We start from the raw sequence: 17,915 nt of genomic DNA, 5'->3' as shown, positions 1-17,915 counted from the left end.
TTCCAAAGGTCTTAATGGGCCCTGAAAGTAGGTCCAAAGTTGTCCTTAGAAAAGACACATAAGTACCTTCAGAATCTCTATGCAGGAAGGTAACATTATTGAAATAAAATGACCAATACTTCTTTAAAAGACAATAAGAAAAAGGACAAGTACAAAGAAACCAATATTTAGGTATTCAGTCTATTCTTGCACTAGAAGTTCTTTCAGATTATAAAACAAAACTTTACATAAATCTCTCAGAATTTGACTATTATTTATTTTAAAATTATTGGATTAATAAGTAGTCATGAATATTAATACAAAACAATATATTTCAGATTATATTTGCTTATATCTCTTATAAATCATTTAATGCAAATGTAGCTACTATGACAGTTTGGGCTGCACAGCAGACAGAGAGAAAGACGTAACACTCTGCATATCCAAACATCAACATCAGCAACTCAAGTTTTTCTAATTCAACATTTCAAGTACCCATGTTCTTTCCATTGTTTCCCTTGGATCTTCTCAGAGTGTTTTCTCCACAAGTTTCCCTCATGGCCACAGAACAGATTCCACAGGCCCAAATGTCCCATACAGACAGCACAACATGTAGGGAATAAGACCGAAGACTCTTCCCACATTCCTTTCTAAGAGAAAGGAAACAGTTCTTAGAAGCCAATCAGCATAAGTCACCTCACACCTTATATTGTGCAGAAAAATGTCAAATGACTATTCAAAAGAGTAAAGGGATTAGGGTTACAAGGAAGCACAAGAAGAGGAGAGTGGGTTGGCAGAACAAAATGAGGGCTCTGTACAAAAGGACCATTTATTCCAATTTACTTACTAAGTAAATATATGTTAAATGCCTGCCATGCTCCAGGCACTGTCTATTAGGCATCAGAAATTAAACCAAGAACAGGAAGAGTGAGATCTCTGCGGGATCTGCATCTTAATGAAAAGGAAAACGTCAGTATGATGATTAGTAAAATGATTATGATGAATAGTAAAATTGACTATAGTGAACATTATTAAAGAAAAGTAGATGGGTATAAGATATATTTTAAAGAGATAACTTTATTTGATGATGGACGATGTGAGTGGTGAGAAAGTAAGGTAGAAATCTGGATGGATGACTATACTTACTGAGATAGTGGACATGTGTGAGGACTAATTATGTGGCAGAATTGTGGGGGTATCGAGTGTGAGGGTTTGGCCATGTTGCTCTAGGTAGACAGGAGACAGGAAAGTAAAATTATTGGACATCCGAACCTGGAGCTCCAAAGAGAATCTCTATTAGAAGATTAAATATTCCATAGAATTACCTCTCATTCTCTAGACAGCTCTTATTTTTACACTTTAAAAAATAGAGTTTGCAAACTCTATTTTTGTCTTAATTAAAAAAAATTAAATTAAAAAAAAAGGAATGCAAAATGGTACAGTCACCTTGAAAAACATTTTGGCAGTTTCTTACAAAACTAAACATGCTTTTACCATATAACTCATTAATTGAACTCCTTGGTATTTACTAAAAGGTGATGAAACTTATGTCCACCCAAAAACCTGCACATGGGTGTTTATAAAAGCTTTATTCATAATTTCCCAAACTTGGAAGCAACTAAGATGTCATTCTATATGTGAACGGACCAATAAATGGTGGTCCATCTAGACAATGGAATATTGCTCAACACTAAAAACAAATGAGCTATTTAGCAGTGAAAAGCCATGCAGGAACCCCAAATGCATTAAGTGAAAAAAGCCAATATGAAAAGGTTCCATGATTCCAGCTATGTGACATTCTGAAAAAAAAACAAAACTGTGAAGATGGAAAAAAATCAGTGGTTTCCAGGACTTTGGTGGCAGAAAAGGAGAATGAATAAGTGGATCACAGAGGACTGGGGAAGGGGGACAGTGAAACTATTCTGTATGATACAATAATGGTAAATACATGTCATACATTTGCCAAAACCCACAGAAAATACAACACCAAAAGTGAACCCTAACATGAACTATGGACTCTGGGTGATAATGAAGTGTCAGTGTAGCTTCCTTGACTCTAAAAAATGTGCCACTTTTGCACAAATGTGCCATGTATATAGTGTGGGAGGCAGTCTGTGCATGGGGAGGAGTAGGCAATATATGGGAACTGTGTATTTCTGTCTAATTTTTCTGTGAACCTAAAGATCATCTAAAAAAAGCAAAAATTTTTTTAAAAAGCAAGTTTCAGGGAGACATTTTTTAAAATAGACTTTACAGGCAGATACGTAATAGTTTCAAGTTTTGAAGATATTGCCTAATATCTTTATTAATCTAATAGCAAATCATCTAATATTTTCCTGAAGTAAACCAAAAAAACCATTACTGAAAACTGATTATAGAAAGTGAAAATATGAAATACTGGTTATCATAATTATTTTCCAAATTGAGTTATCTGTAGATGTATTCTCCTTTTTAGAAATTACAGGCATCATAAGTTCATCAACTCTGTTTCCAGCAGATTTGTTCTTTCTTTTTCTCTTGCTTCCTAAAGGCCTTGAGGTCTTTTGCAAAAAAGCTGATTCCTCGTTTATTGACACTTGAGCCTGTTATTGAAACCTGCACAGTTTCTGAAGAGAGTGTGCCCTTTTCCTTGCAATGATGCATAGCACTTGTTAATTATTTAACTGTATCAGATCCCTCTTATAACATAAAGAGACAATTTAATGAACAATGATATATGATGGTACTAAATAACTCAAGATGAAAAATTAAATAAGAAAAATGACAAAGAACTTAATTCCAGGAAGCTGAATACAAACGATATATTCAGCTAGTGAGGTGTTTATCTGACACCTTGGTAAACAGGGCATTGCACTAGATGTCTTTTGACAATATATGATGATGAAAAGACATAAGCAGTATGAAGACCATACATGTAAGAAGAATCATTTAGGAAATTTACCAACGATATGGTGTCTGTTATTTGGTCACTCTGAATTTACAAAATTAGGGGGAGTGGGAGAGAATTGCATTCTTCATCCCAATTTCGACCACATGACAAGCATTTGCTTTTGGCTGAAAGTATATAATAAAAGGAACCAAAAGGGGCAAGGGAACAATTTCAAGAGGGTGATAAAGAACAGAATGAGTCATTATTTTTACAATTTTGGTAGATCCAGGTTTGTGTATTTAGACTGCTATTTGTAATTTAATGCTTAAAACTATTTGGATATAAACATATACCTCAAGGTTAGTCATTAAATTCACAGCAAATCTTCTGTGGTACTTTTGATTTTCCATTACCTAAAACTAAAATAAACAGATAAAGAATATTCATAACCAAAGTGTGAGCTGACTTGCAATTTCTGTGATCCTTGCTATTGAATATTTTGTAGCCATGCATCAAAATCTTAAACTGACCTTTGATCAAAATTGAGAATGTCAGCTTACTTGTCTTTATAGTCTTAAGAAACTTTCTATACTTTATGTGATATCTCAATTAAAATGTTTTATCATTATATATTCCATCACATCTAGTCAAATTATTTTGCTTTGTGATGCTGCTTTTTCTTTGACATACCCTTTCGCAGCATTTTTGCTAAGCAAATCTGTTTCTCTTCAAGAGCTCAGTAGAAACAAGATTTATTTCAAATTTTTAATCTGATGTATCAATAATAAAATGCTCATATGCACTACTATATATATCAAGCCAATTCCAATTCTTAATCAACAAAGCCTTAATAACACATTCACCAATGTCAGTTATTATTTTAAAAGAACTTCTTAAAATCCCTCTGTGTCTATAAGTCTATTATTTAACACATTATTTGGATTTACCATTATATCTTTTTCATTCCAATGAGATTAAGAATGGTATATTCATATATGTAAACAGTTTCCTTTTCTCATTAACAGGCTTTTGTTCAACAAATGTTTCCTTAAAAAAATATGTAACTAGCTGTTACTTCAAGCTAGAGAAGAGTAACAACCTATGCAAAACCTCCTCCAAAAAAACTGGAAAACTAGAAAATTATTTAAAACTGTTTTCAGAGATTGGAAAAGAAGCAACTCAGAACTTTGATTTCCCAAGGTAAGGGATAAAAATAAGGTGAACCATAAAATTACCATAGTTTTCTGCTCAAAAGCAATTTCCAGAACACGAAAATATGGAGGGGGAACCCAAACAAAAACTGGCAACCTAGTTGAGTTAAGGAAATAGAGACTGCAGTTTGACATATTCATGGTGACCTAACAGGGTCAAGATTTACTAGCAAGTTTCAACCACCCCTTGAGTAAGCCTACTGTGCATCTGCCCTAGTAGATTTGAAAGGATCAAAATGATATACAATAACTAAAATGCCCAAGAAAAATACCTTTTAAAGGAAGACAATTAAATCCAGGCACTCTACATGGTAACTGATCATGTCCAACATACAGTAAAAAACACAATGCATATTCAGAAACACAACAATGTAACCTATTACCTGAAGAATAATCAGCCAACAGAAACAAAGTCAGGAATGATAGAGATAATTACAATAGCAGACAAAGGCATTCAGAAGAGCTATTTAAATATATTTCATATGCTCCAGAAGGGAGAGAAATTGATGAATATGATAAGGAAAGAAATATGAAACCAAATAATAATAACAAACAAATGAAAATTCTAAAAATGAAAAATAGAGTATCTGAATTGAAATTGCCCCTGGATGAGACTAATGGCAGATTAAACAATGAAAAAAAAAAACCACTGAACTTGAAGATACTAAGAATGAGGGAGAGGAGGAAAAAAATCAGTGGTCTGTATTCCTGTGCTTTTCATTTCTTATTTAAAGGAAATATACACAAAAGAATAAAAGTAGGAATTAACCCAGACTTCTAATTAGAAATTATACAAATCATAAACCATGACATTTTGTCATTATGTGTTGAAATAAAAAGAAACTGTCAACATCATACACCCAGAAAAAAAGTCCTTCAAAAAAAAAGCTGAGTGGGACGATTGTCATTGTTGTATGGTAAGTTTCCTTGACAGTGAGTCATTTCCCTTAAGTGCAAGCTGATTTAGCTTTCAATTTGTGACAGTCAGACCACTTGGGTGGCCTCTACTTTGTGGGTCCCAATATACAAAGGACCTTTATCAAGTGCAAACCATTATCTTTCTGATTGTTTGCTCATAGTGTTGTTTATTGTGTTCTTCTACCACCCCTATTCTTTGGGAAGTTTTTGTATAAAATCTTGCTCTGATTCCAGATAAACTTTTTTTTTTGTCTGAATGCTTCATCAGTGATGTGGAAAACTCCATACATCAAGTCAGAAGGCACTATGTCAATTACCTGATGCTGTCAACGGTGCTAGATTTAATTAATTGGTTAAGGTGTGACCATAAGATTTCTCCACTGTGTAGATATGTTATGCAGAAAGACAGAAATGAGAGGGATGGAAAGGAGAAAGGGCACCCCAAAGATGACTCAGAGAGTTGATCAAATAGAACCAGAAAGTCAGAAATGACTCAGAGTTAATCAGATGAAGCCACAGGGTCCAAGAGACTCAGGAAATGTCCAGGGTCCCCCCAGATAAGAAACATCAGAAGCACAGGCACAGCACAGCCCCTGTCCCCATTTCACCACAGAACAAGCCTAGAGAGCTGACAGCTATCGATCAAGGACCTCTCTGCCCTGCCAAAACCACATAAAAGAAGCCTCCGAATGAGCATCCATGCCTGCCTGTCTCACCTTAGGCAGGCCCACTCCGTGAAGAGTGTATTAAAACTTACTTTGCTTTCTTGACTTTGGTCTCTCATCTCACTATATCTGACTTCCCTGCGAAACCCAGCCGAGTCCTTTCCTTCCTAACAGATACAGTTTTGAAGTGACTTTTCAACCCCCCATTTTCTGAGCTTTCCCTGTGCATTCATTACATTGCCTCTCTTAAATATCCAGTGACTCAATGTTCTTTTTTTTCTTTTCTATTATATATAGTCTGCGTCTTAGTAGTCTTAGTCTTAGGAAGGGCTCTGTTATCACTCATAAAAAATTTGTGATGGATCTGTTCAATTTTGCCTTATCTATTAAAGTGAAATGGAAAGCACAGCCTCTTATCAAAGCAAACTTAAGATCCATCCAGCTAATGGGAGAGTTGAGGAGACAATTTTGGAATTTATGTCATAAATAAACCATAGTTTTCTCTGATCAAACATTAATCCTGATGCTGCTTTTGGTATTCATTGCCACTTACGTGGAAATAACTAAATGCTCAATTTTTAATTGTTTGAGGATTTTTGTATAATTGCATACATATTTGTATATAACTCCAAATTCCCCAGATATCATTTATTAAAGCCATAACATTATGTTCTTGCCTGTACTTGAAGAGTTTGATTGCTTTTTAATCACTGCCTTCTGAAATGGAAACCAGCTGCTCCCCCACCCACCCACCCATAAACTCTTCTCCAGAGGTTTCTTGACTTCCCCAAAGCTGTCTCGCATGTGCTTAGCTGTAATGCTGTGCTTTTGTTTCAGGTTTTCATATTCCAGATCTTATATAATATGTATAACTAGTAGTTGCTGGAAGAAGGTACTCTGTGATCATCACTACTCCTACCCTCTATAACCAAACTGCTTGCCAGGTGTACTCTAAGCCCGAACCCTCTTAGGATGCCACAGGATACTCCAGTTCCTGCTGCACCCACAAACCTTGTTGTGATGCCTGAATAAATAAGGAAAATGCCCCAGTCCCAAATTCCATGTGGTCTGTCTCTGAAATCATACCATTTATACATAATATCAAAGTATATTCAGGCTTCTATCTACTTTTATCTGCCCCATTATTAGAGCAACTTCCTGGAACTAAGCAGGGAAATGAATATATTCTGATATTTTCTGTTTTTTCCTGTCCCTTTAGTAGGTGCCTCTTCCATCCACTATTTTTGATTCAAGATTATGATAATCACTCCTGTGAATACAGAACCCTAGGGTGTCACCACCCTCAGAATCAATGGTAGTTCATCATGTCATTTGGAGTTAGGTTGATCTGGGTTCAAATTTAAATTCAAGTTATACTTACTATGACCTAGGGCAAGTTCCTTAACTTTTCAGAGTTTCAATTCGTTATCTCAAGAAAAATGGAAATATCAGTATTGGCCTCATAGGTGAGACTTTCTTGTGAGACTAATTAAGATAATGCATGCAAATCACCTAGCTTATACCAGGCACATGAAATGTGTCAGTCAATATTACTGATTATTTATTCTGACATGAATCACCCTACTCATAAAATTTCCTCCAGTTATTCCTTCACCCCTTCAAAAAAGGTGTACATGTCTTCAGGTACAATGCTCTAGTTTTGTTTTTGTTTTTCACATTCCAGAGACCAAATAATATCTAATTCTCAGCAAATTACACTTCAGCTAGAACTGAAGGGAATATTCAACTTCTTAAAAGCCAGTCACTCGATGTTGTTATTTCCAGCCCCATTTAGGAAGAAAGACCTATGCAATTGAGCGTAATATCATAGACATACTTTTGTGGCTTCCAGCAAGGTCTCAGAGTTGTCAATCATGGTCTAGTACATCAGCAAGATGGCTCTCTGGAGACATTACACAAGGCAAATCTTTTAATATTTTATCAGCTGCTGTTGATAGGAGGCACTTCGGCTTAGTGAGTCTTTTTATTACTTCCTTTCATTTATTCTTGAGAAGCTTTTATCTCTGTTTATTGATTGCTACCTTTAAAATTTTTATTTAACACCCATAAGCAGAGGGATATGATTAATAAATTTGATTAAATTTTTCAGTAGAAAATTGCTTTAAACGTGTTTTAACAAATCTAATTCAGTGATCTTCTCGAAGATATTTTTGTATATATTTGTATCTATCCCTTTATTATGCTATTTCTCTGAAGACTGATACCCAAGTGAGGAAAAAAGTAGATTGTTTAAAGAGAAGCACCACAAAACTCTTAGAAAATTATTTTTAGGCTGTTTTCAGCAGAGAGGTACACAAGGGGCCATATGCCAAGAATCAATCATAAACCTCAAAAAGAAAAAAAAATAACTACAAATATACACACACAAAGAATATTCTCAAGAACAACTGAAATCTGTTCTTCTTCTTCTTCCTGGTATGGGACCCCAAATAATATCCAACTGTTACTAGAGAAATTTGCTAAGTAGGCAGAAAAAAATTATTCAAAAGCCTATTTTAGCTTACAGTCAGAAACTTGCTGATTTCCATCTTTCCCATTTTAGCAGCTGCAAAAGGAACAAAGTGAGAAACAGCAGAGCTAACAAAAGTTCATTAGACTCAGTATATGCCCTCATGAAATTTATTATGAAGCTATCACGGCACATTTGAAAAGACTGCTGAATTAGCAGGTTTCACCACAGTGCTCTCATGAGCCCCATTCATCTATGCTGACCAGTTGTGTTTCTTAGACTAGGTGGGGTGGGGTTGAAGGATCTGCTTTTTGTTGTAATTATTGTTTGTTTGCTTTAGTAAGAATAACCAGGCGATTCTGCCAAGTGTATGACATTGGAAAACTTTGGACTGACCCTGTCCACAAGGATGACTGCTCACAGAACCTAGGAGAAAGGATGAGAAAACATGGTGAAAGTCAGCTCGGCGTCAAGCCTTTGAGAAGAAGCCTTATTAAGTTGACTTTTCCATACCTGGTAGTAATATCTAAAAGCCAAGGTGCTGGTATGAGCCTAAGGAAAGGAGTCCAAAGAAGCCACCTGACTTGTTTTCAGATTGTGCTGAAGCCAACAGGGCAAAAAGAGATGTCACGTTGATAAATCTTCTAATCCAGCTAGTGCAAAATAATTCACTTTCTAGAAACGCTTCTTTGTAGCTCTACCCCTTGGAAACTTTATAGATAGTAAGCTACCTAGTTGAGCCAGGGATTTGGGGGTCCTAGCTAAATTTCATTCATATCAGGAGACAGTAACATACAGGAAATGGTGGTATGTGACTGGAAATGTATAGAGAAGAGATTACCTTACTCTACAACACTGGCTCTCAGTCTGTCAACCCCGGCTGGACTTTAAAAGCACCGGGATAATTTTTAAAATCATGATGCCCAGACCACACCCAGACCAATTAAATCAGAATCTCTTGTGGGTAGACTCGAACATTAGCTTTTATTCGAAGCTTTCCTCAGATGAATAAAATGAGCAGTCAAAGATGAGAACAATCGCTCTAACATATATAACCTTCCTTTCAGGCAGTATTGATCTATTTTTAGTCCTTGAGAGTTTATAAATCCATGCAAATGTACATAAATTCTTTGGTTGTGTTAACTATTTATAATAATGTGGTTAAAAATAAGTTGTATATAAGCTTAAATATGCTCATACGCACACATATGCACATGCTCATATGGCCCACATACCCACTGTCCACTGGAAAACTGGAGTGGCCTTAGATTAATTAAAATTTCCAAATAGACATAAACTAAATCTCATTCAGTTGTAATTGCTCAGGTTGCCTCAGTCTCTTTTAAGCAAGTACCATGTCCCTCTGGACTTCTTTTATCACCAATCCCTTCCCCCAAGATGGTACTTAGGGATAAAAGTAAGGAGATGTTTGTAGGTCTTCCCGGCTTTTGAGAATCTGAGAGTTCCTCTTGGGGTGTTTCAGAAGTCTCGGAGGGGGTTTTCTGGGTAGCTGTAGCTCCTGGCTGTCTGACCTTGGTGCCTCCTATGCTGTGGAGGGTTTTGCCCGGTCCCACTGCATCTTGGTGACCACTGCTGAAGTCTGTGCTCAAGGCCGTGAAGTGGAGAACCTACATGTCTATCAGAAGTTCCCCACCTTCTGGCCCCTGACTTCCTCTGCTCCATGGATTCTCTCAACATTTTTAAACCCTCTCATGATTCATGACATTTTAGCTGCATCCTTTGAGCCGCTTCTCTGAGATGGAATCCAAAGCACCATCGGAGACCCTTTGTGGGATTAATATAGAAATCAAGTATAGAAATCAAATGTATAATCATATATGACTTGATTATTTTTCCTGTAATTCCTGATAAGTGATCAGGAACAGAACAGACAAGATCAAAACAGTTTCTGTGAACTAACTGCCCTTGCTATTGTTTTAATACCTTGTGAGACGTCACACCCCTGGAGACTGGAAACTCTGAGGATTAAGTTTAGAGTTAGTTAATGGTTGTCATATTAAGTCCCCCACACAGAATACTATTGTTGTATCTTGCATTTGCTCAATAAATATGAAGGGTGCCCTCTCAGCACCGCTCTTGCGCTGTTACGCCGTGAGTCCCCTGGCTGGCCCTTTCAGATCTTCAATATCTCATCGTGTCTCCTCCCTTATCTGTGGGCCAGAAGCAGGGAGGGGACCAACACCCTTCTCAGCCACAAACAAATGGTCATTAAGTGCTTTGCTGGACTAAGAACTGCACTACTAGGCTTGAGAGTGTTCTCAGAAACTGGTCAGTTCGTTTCACCTCTCTGAGAAGATGACATTTCAGTGAGATTCAAATGAGAAGGCGTCAGATGAATGAAGATGTGTAGTAAGTACATTCTAGGGAACAAATCTAAATGCCTGAGTTGGGAAAAACTGGGCCTGCTGTACGACAAGAATGACAAGTTTGATCTTAGTAAACCAGAGGCAAAAAGTGGCGAGAGATGGCATGAGAAGTGTAACCTGGAGCCAGACCGCAGAGGGAGCACAGCAGACTGAGGCAAAAAGTTTATATTTCACTGTGAGTGCATGAGAAAACCAAGAGAATTTCTGTTGAGTGATGATATGGCTCTGATTTAATTTTTAAAAAGACAATTCTACCTTCTTTACAGGATTAGATTACAGATTACAGAAGAATACACTATAGATTATAGAAAAAAGAATACAAGTAGGAAAAAATAGGAATCTATTTTAATAGTCTACATGAGATATATGTGTATGGCTAGCAATGGAGATTAGTGGGCATGAATGGATAAGGGAAACATTTTGAAGAAAATATCAGCCAGATATACTAATACATTGCATTTGTGTGGGCAAGGAAAACAGATAAATCAAGGGTTGTTCCTATATTTTTGCCTGCACAACCATAGTGTTGTCATTTTTTGGAGGAAAAAGAGTGGGACAACAAAAATCAAGAATTCATTTGTCCATCTTATATTTGAATGCATGCGATCCAAGCACAGATGTCATGTAGGTTGTTATGAGTATCAACTCAACAGATACTGACTTGGGAGTTATTGACATGGAGAAGACACTTAAAATCATGAGACTGACATCATGAAGGCAGAAAGGAATAAGCTCTGGAGAAGTTGAACATTTAGATGCAGGCAGGAAGAGAAAAAAATTGTAAATGAAATGAAAATAGAGGAAGTCCAGGAAAGTGTGCAGGTATGTCAGAAGAAAAGAGGAAATAGGTTGTCATGAGAGAGAGGGGAAGCCTCTAGCACACACTTCAGAATGCCAGAGACCAACTTGTGTGAGAGTGCCCTTGCAGAGGACAAAGAGGTGGCCCCACCTGGGCTGTTGGAGTATCCTCGCAGAGGGGCAACTTGGCACCACATATATGAGCCTGAGTGGGATAAGGGAGGCATCTATGCAGGGGTGGGTAACAGGAAATTGGTTACATACTGAGGGATTGACCAAAAAAGTACATATATTAAAGTTAGAGGGAGTCAGATTTCTTGCATTCAGAGAAGAGCATATGGAAACAGAGAAAGTAAGGCTGAATCCTGAGTGCCGCAGGAGAATCGAAGATATTGATGTTAACTCATATATTTCAATCTATGCAGAGAAAGAGAGACAGAAAAAGAAATATAGATACAAATGTCTGTGTGTAGAAATACAGAACTACTGCAGATGTAAATGTGTTTATGTATGCATATGTACACACATATTCCTTAGCTCTGTCTACTGAGCAAGGCTACAAACAATGGCTCCCTAATAGAAATAAGTGCACCTTATTAAAAGTGCTACCAGAACTTAGTTTCTAAACATCATTCTTCACTGAAAAGAATTGAGGATCTTTGGAGAAATAGCTGACCAGGTCAGGGAAAGTAGAAAATGGGCCTGAAAAATCTTATTGTGCCAGAAAGAAAGTGCTAAAATTATGATTCCGACCAGAAGGACACAGAAGCCAGTTTGAAGAGTCACCTTTTGGCTAAATGTGGGACAGTTGGTCATCAAAATAAGTAAATTTACAAAACTAAGCAAATAAGTGGATGAATCAAAAGTTTAGTAAAAAATGGAATGTTTACAAAGTATCAAACTGCCTCTGCACAAAATCCTTATTCATTACAAAAGCAAATGAGTAATTTTGCAGGGGAAATGTCTGGCAGACATGACCCTAAATACATAATCAAAGTTAACATTATGAATAATGAGACAAATCAAAATCATGTGCCTCCTGGTAGAAATATAATCTCATTTCTGTGATATTCCTCCTAAAGTACACAACTAGAATCTAAAAAGAAATATCAGACAAACCCAGATTCAGGGATAATCTACAAAACAGATGTAAAGTGTCAAATTTGTGAAATTCAAGAAAATTGACACTATTTAGGACTTTCCAGACTATTGAGCCAGTATGACATAATGAATTTTATACTCTCTACAAAATGTTACACATCAGAAAATGATTCCTAAAACCAAAGCATAAAAAACTCAGTTATTTGAACATAATGCCCATCTTTTTATCTTTTGAATTAGAATATTTCATTCACAATCAAGTATTATTTACTAATAAATTACATGACCACAACATATCAATACCCATAGCTAATGTGAACAGCTTTTCTCTAGAAACACAGAGAATGTTTATTTTTCCTTTCTTATTACATACCATGAAGGCAGAATTTTATAACTATTCTAATAATAATAAAAATAATTCCAATGTTTTTGCATTGCTCAAATAAGCTAAGTTTAAAAACCAGTAAAGTATTTCATTCTATTAACATCTAAACCACAGTTGCATAGTTATCTTTGAATCTTTATAGTTAACTTGTGTAAGAATATTCCATCAACATTGATTTTTTTTTACTCAGTTATAATTAGCAATTTGAACTTTCATCAACTAAAAAGCAAGAGAGTCGCTGCTAATGATAGTAGTGCTTCAATTTGGATCTTGCCAGTCACTTGAATTATTTCCCTATGGTTCAGTGGCTTTTTTAGCCAAAAATAGAATTTATAGCCTTTGTCAGTTCTGTTACACTGTTCTTACATTACATGATTAAAAAGCGAGAACTGTTTCCAAAATGATAAATGATATAAGGGCATGACCAATTATTTGTCATCACCCAAAATAAGCTGCTAGTATTCAGTGTCTTTGCTTGGGCTCTACTGGACCATATATAACTTCTTTGCGTTGTCTTAAAGAGCACCTAAAAGCATTTTGCCTGCTGGTTCAGGCAACCTATATGTCAAGCAGAAAAAATAAAACCACCGTTCTCAGGTTTGTGTTTCCCTGGAGGAAGAAAACAGTTTGATGCAATTTGTCAAAAGCTAGAGTGGTACTTTAATGGACAATTTGCTTTAAATGGCTGCAGTTAGTCAGCACAAAGGCCCACAGCCCAAGATAAAAAATCTTTTCCAATTGGTTTACTTAGATAGATTTAATTCCCTAAGATTAACTAAGGATATCTAACCTTTCATATACCTCATCTATCTAAAAGCAATAAAGTAATAGTAAAAACTTCTGAGTTTCTGGGGTTTCTCCATCTTCAGTATGTGAAATGCAATTAATCCCCTAAACCTGGCATTGTGTTCAAACACTCCAGATAAGAAGCAAACCAACAAAAATGACAACAAACAAACTTCCCAAACTCCATAGAGTTTCTCAGTTCTTGGGCAGAAGTTTCAAATAACCTTAACACATTACTAGTATATTTATAATAATATATATTTTATGAATGTACATATATACTTTTTGCTTCATAATGTAATTATCAAATAGAGAAGATAAATGGAAAATTCTGACATAAAATTAAAGAATATTTCTATTTACCTTACATGCAAATTTTTATACTGCTGTAATATATTTTTTAACAATCATGACAGAGATTTTAAAAAATACCTACTCAAATTTAGTATTTTCTGCCTTTATATTTTCCTGACACTATTTTTCCATGCTAATAGCGCGATAGTTGAGATTTTACTGAAAAAGTACGGCTGTCATTCTGTATATGTTTATCCCCCTGCTCTAGACTCTGTTCAAAGATCAATCCCAAGGGGCAGAAGAAATGCTGAATGTGAACATGTGTGTTTGCCGGAAGCTGACCAGAGTCACACATATTCTATTTCTGCAGCACGAACTGATGATGAAGCAGTGACCGGCTATCCCAGAGACAGTGAGAACAAGCAAAACCGAAGCGGTTCAAAACTGGAGTCTGATATAATCGATTAGAACAATTTAAAATTTCTGTCTTTCTAGGCATGTTTCTTCATGCATAATTAACCCTTTATGAATGATTACATGAGAAGACAACTCCAGGATGCACTGGTCCACACTAATGTTCTCAACTGCAGTCCCCATTATTTCACTGTTGCCTGTAAGGACCTAACTAGACTTAATAGGTTAATGTTACTTCATATGAATAATGTGTGTGTTATTTTCAAGTAAAATGAATGCACATTTTAATAGCACATATAAACTGATAATTGAATGTTAGCTTGTAAAGTACTAGAAAGGCAAGTTTTATATTCACCACCAACTTCTAAACACTACATGACAACACACAAGAACTTACAGTTTATTATTTTACCCTTCTGCATATCCTGCACAGAAATGAATGTCTGAAGAACATCAATTTCAAAATGTAAACTTTCTCTACATTCAGTAGAACTCTATTTAGAAAGGAATGAACTATTGATACACCCAACTATTGGATGAATCTCAATAATTTAACTGAGGAAAAGAAGCCAGACAAAAAGAGTATATAATGTATGATTCCAGGTATATAAAATGTCAAACAATGCAAACTAATCTATTATGACAAATTGGGTCACTGGTTGCATTGGGCTGGGGAAGAAGAACAGGCATGGGTAGGTAGGAGGGATTGATTATAGAGGACACTAAGACACTTCTGGGTGATCACTATCTTGATTATGATTATAATTTAACTGGTGTATACATATGTCAAGCTTATTAAATTATATACTTCAACTATGGTGTTTTGTATATCAGTTATCTTTCAATAAAGCTGTTATTTTAAAAATATAAAGCACTTTCCTGAAAAATATGTTAGTCCTTTACATTAATAATAATTGGTTCATTGTTTGTAACTGATTTATAAGTTGTCACAAATGAATTGTAAGTAAAAACAAGATGTTAATAACAAGGGAAACTGGGGGCTCTGGGAGGGAAGTGAGGAATACTTGGAAACCTTTAATTTTTTTAAATGTATAGCTAAGGCTTGAGAGAGAAGATTTATGGTAACTGTAGAATTTTAGAGTTATGACTAAGGGATATCATACAACAAGTGTAGAGAACACACAATAGACTTCAATAATCACATATTACTTCTATTTTCTATAAAAACAAACATGAAAATTTTTGTACTGGAACCCTTGTAAAGTTAATTTATTGATAAGGGTTTTTTTAAATATATTTATCCTTTTGGCCGACATTTCTCTTCAGACAGTAAATGAATTTTTAACAAAGGCACTATTTTATGTCTTGAATCATATTCATTTCAAAGTAGAAGACTGTATAAGTATGATGTGAAAAATCATCAAGTTGACCATGACCTCCAATTCCTATGATTTACTCACTCTCTGAAGTTAAGACATCATGATTCACCTCCTCTATGTTTGCTGTTGTTTTTTTATTATCATTTCCTTCTCTTTTTTTGGTATTTTTATTGAAGTATAGTTAATGTACAATATTATATTGGTTTCAAGTATACAACACAGTGATTCAACAGTTACACACATTATTAAATGCCTACCGTAACTAGTGTGGTTACTGTCTGTCAACATAGAAAGACGATACAGAACCATTGACTATTTTCTTTATGCTGTACTTTCATCCCCATGACTAATTTCTATTATGATTGAGATTTTGTGCCTCTTTAACCCCTTTACCTATTTCACCCACCCACTCCAATCCCACCCCTGATGGTAACCACCAGTCACTTCTTAGTGTCTATGAGTCTATTACTATTTTGTTTGTTTTGTTTTGTTTTGCTTTGTTTTTAGATTCCATATATAAATGAAATCATATGCTCTTTGTCTTTCTCCATCATGTTTATTTCACTGAGCGTAATACCCTCTAGGGCCATCCATGTTTTCACAAATGGCAGGGTTTCTTTCTTTTTTATGGCTGAATAAACATTCCATTGTGTATATGTACCACATCTTCTTTATCAGTTCATTACTGGTAGACACTGTCTTCCTAATGAGGCAATAAACATGAGAGAGAATATATCTTTTAGAATCAGAGATTTTGTTTTCTTTGGTAAATTCCTAAATGTGGAATTACTGGGTCTATGGTATTTCTATTTTTAGTCTTTTGAGGAAGCTCCATATTGCTTTCCACAGTGGCCACACCAGTTGACATTCCCACCAACAGTACAGGATGGTTCCCTTTTCTCCACATCCTCACCAACACTAGTTACTTCTTGTCTTTTGGACAGTGGCCATTCTAAGTGGTGTGAGGTGATATCTTATTGTGGTTTTGATTTGCATTTCCATAGTGATTAGTGATGTGGGGCATCTTTTCATGAGCCTGTTGGTCGTAAATATTTCTTCTTTGGAAAAATGTTTGTTCAGGTCCTCTACCCATTTTTTAATCAGGTTATTTGTTTTTCTGATGTTGAGTCTTATGAGTTCTTTATATATTTTGGATGTTAACCCCATATTGGATATATCATTTACAAATATATTATCCCATACTGTATATTGCCTTTTTGTTTTGTTGATGATTTCCTTTGCTGTACAGAAGCTTTTTAGTTTGATGTAGTCCCACTTGTTTATTTTTCTATGGTTGTTAATTAACACATGAATAGTATTTATATATCTAACTCTTCCACAGTATTTTTATAAAAAATTGATGATGCTGAAGCAGAAGTCTCATTCTGATTGAGCACCACAGTAGGGACTATAAGAAAACAAAGAGGAACTTTAACAAGTTCTTCTAAAAAGATGATGGTATTAAGTAAAATGTTTAACATATTGAAATGCTGCTTTCACCTGACCCTACAAAGACCATAAAATGATCACAAAGGTGACTTAAATTTTAATGTCATTGTAAGTGTTCTGAGGTGAATCGTGAGAGATTTACAGGGTGAACAATAAAGCCAGAGTAGTAAAAAGCATTCACCTGTATTTTGTAACATCAAATGGTCACATAGTGCCTAAAAATGTCTGGGCCAATTGCATGCAGTTATCTTCTCCAGCTATTCCTACTTTTTGTTTGTTTGTTTGTTTAAAGCTTTCTTTGGAGGTGTAATTGACAAGTAAAACTCACATATATTTAAGGTGGACAATGTGGCAGTTTGACATATGTATACATTGTAAAATGATTACCACAACCAAGTTAATTCACACATCCATCACCTTACATAGTTACCTTTTTTCTTGATGTGGTGAGAACACTTAAGACTTATTCTCTTAGCACATTTCCAATATACAAGTATCATACCTTCTCAAAACTCTACTAGGTAGCAGCATCTCAGCACTAGAGAAACTTAGTGAACTAGCCCTCATTTGACATTGTTTTCAGTTATTCCTTTCAAGTGCTGCTTCTTGAATCAGTATCAAAGTAATTTTACAAGATAGTGAAATTAGTTATACTGTATCTAATTACCAGGATGATATATCTTTTTCAAATACCAATTCTGGCTATGCCCACTAGACAACCCACATACACAAACATTTCTAGGGAAACTAAACCAAGTCCATGAATGTGGCATAGTCCATTTTGCAGAACTTCTTTGTAACCCAGCTGCTATGCAGGAACTTTTAACCTGAGGCCTCCTCTTCTTTTTT

The sequence above is a fragment of the Manis pentadactyla genome, chromosome 6, assembly GCF_030020395.1.
Source record: "Manis pentadactyla isolate mManPen7 chromosome 6, mManPen7.hap1, whole genome shotgun sequence".
Classification (NCBI taxonomy): Eukaryota; Metazoa; Chordata; class Mammalia; order Pholidota; family Manidae; genus Manis; species Manis pentadactyla.
The sequence above is the reverse complement of the archived record's forward strand: the minus strand, read 5'-3'. Positions refer to the sequence as shown.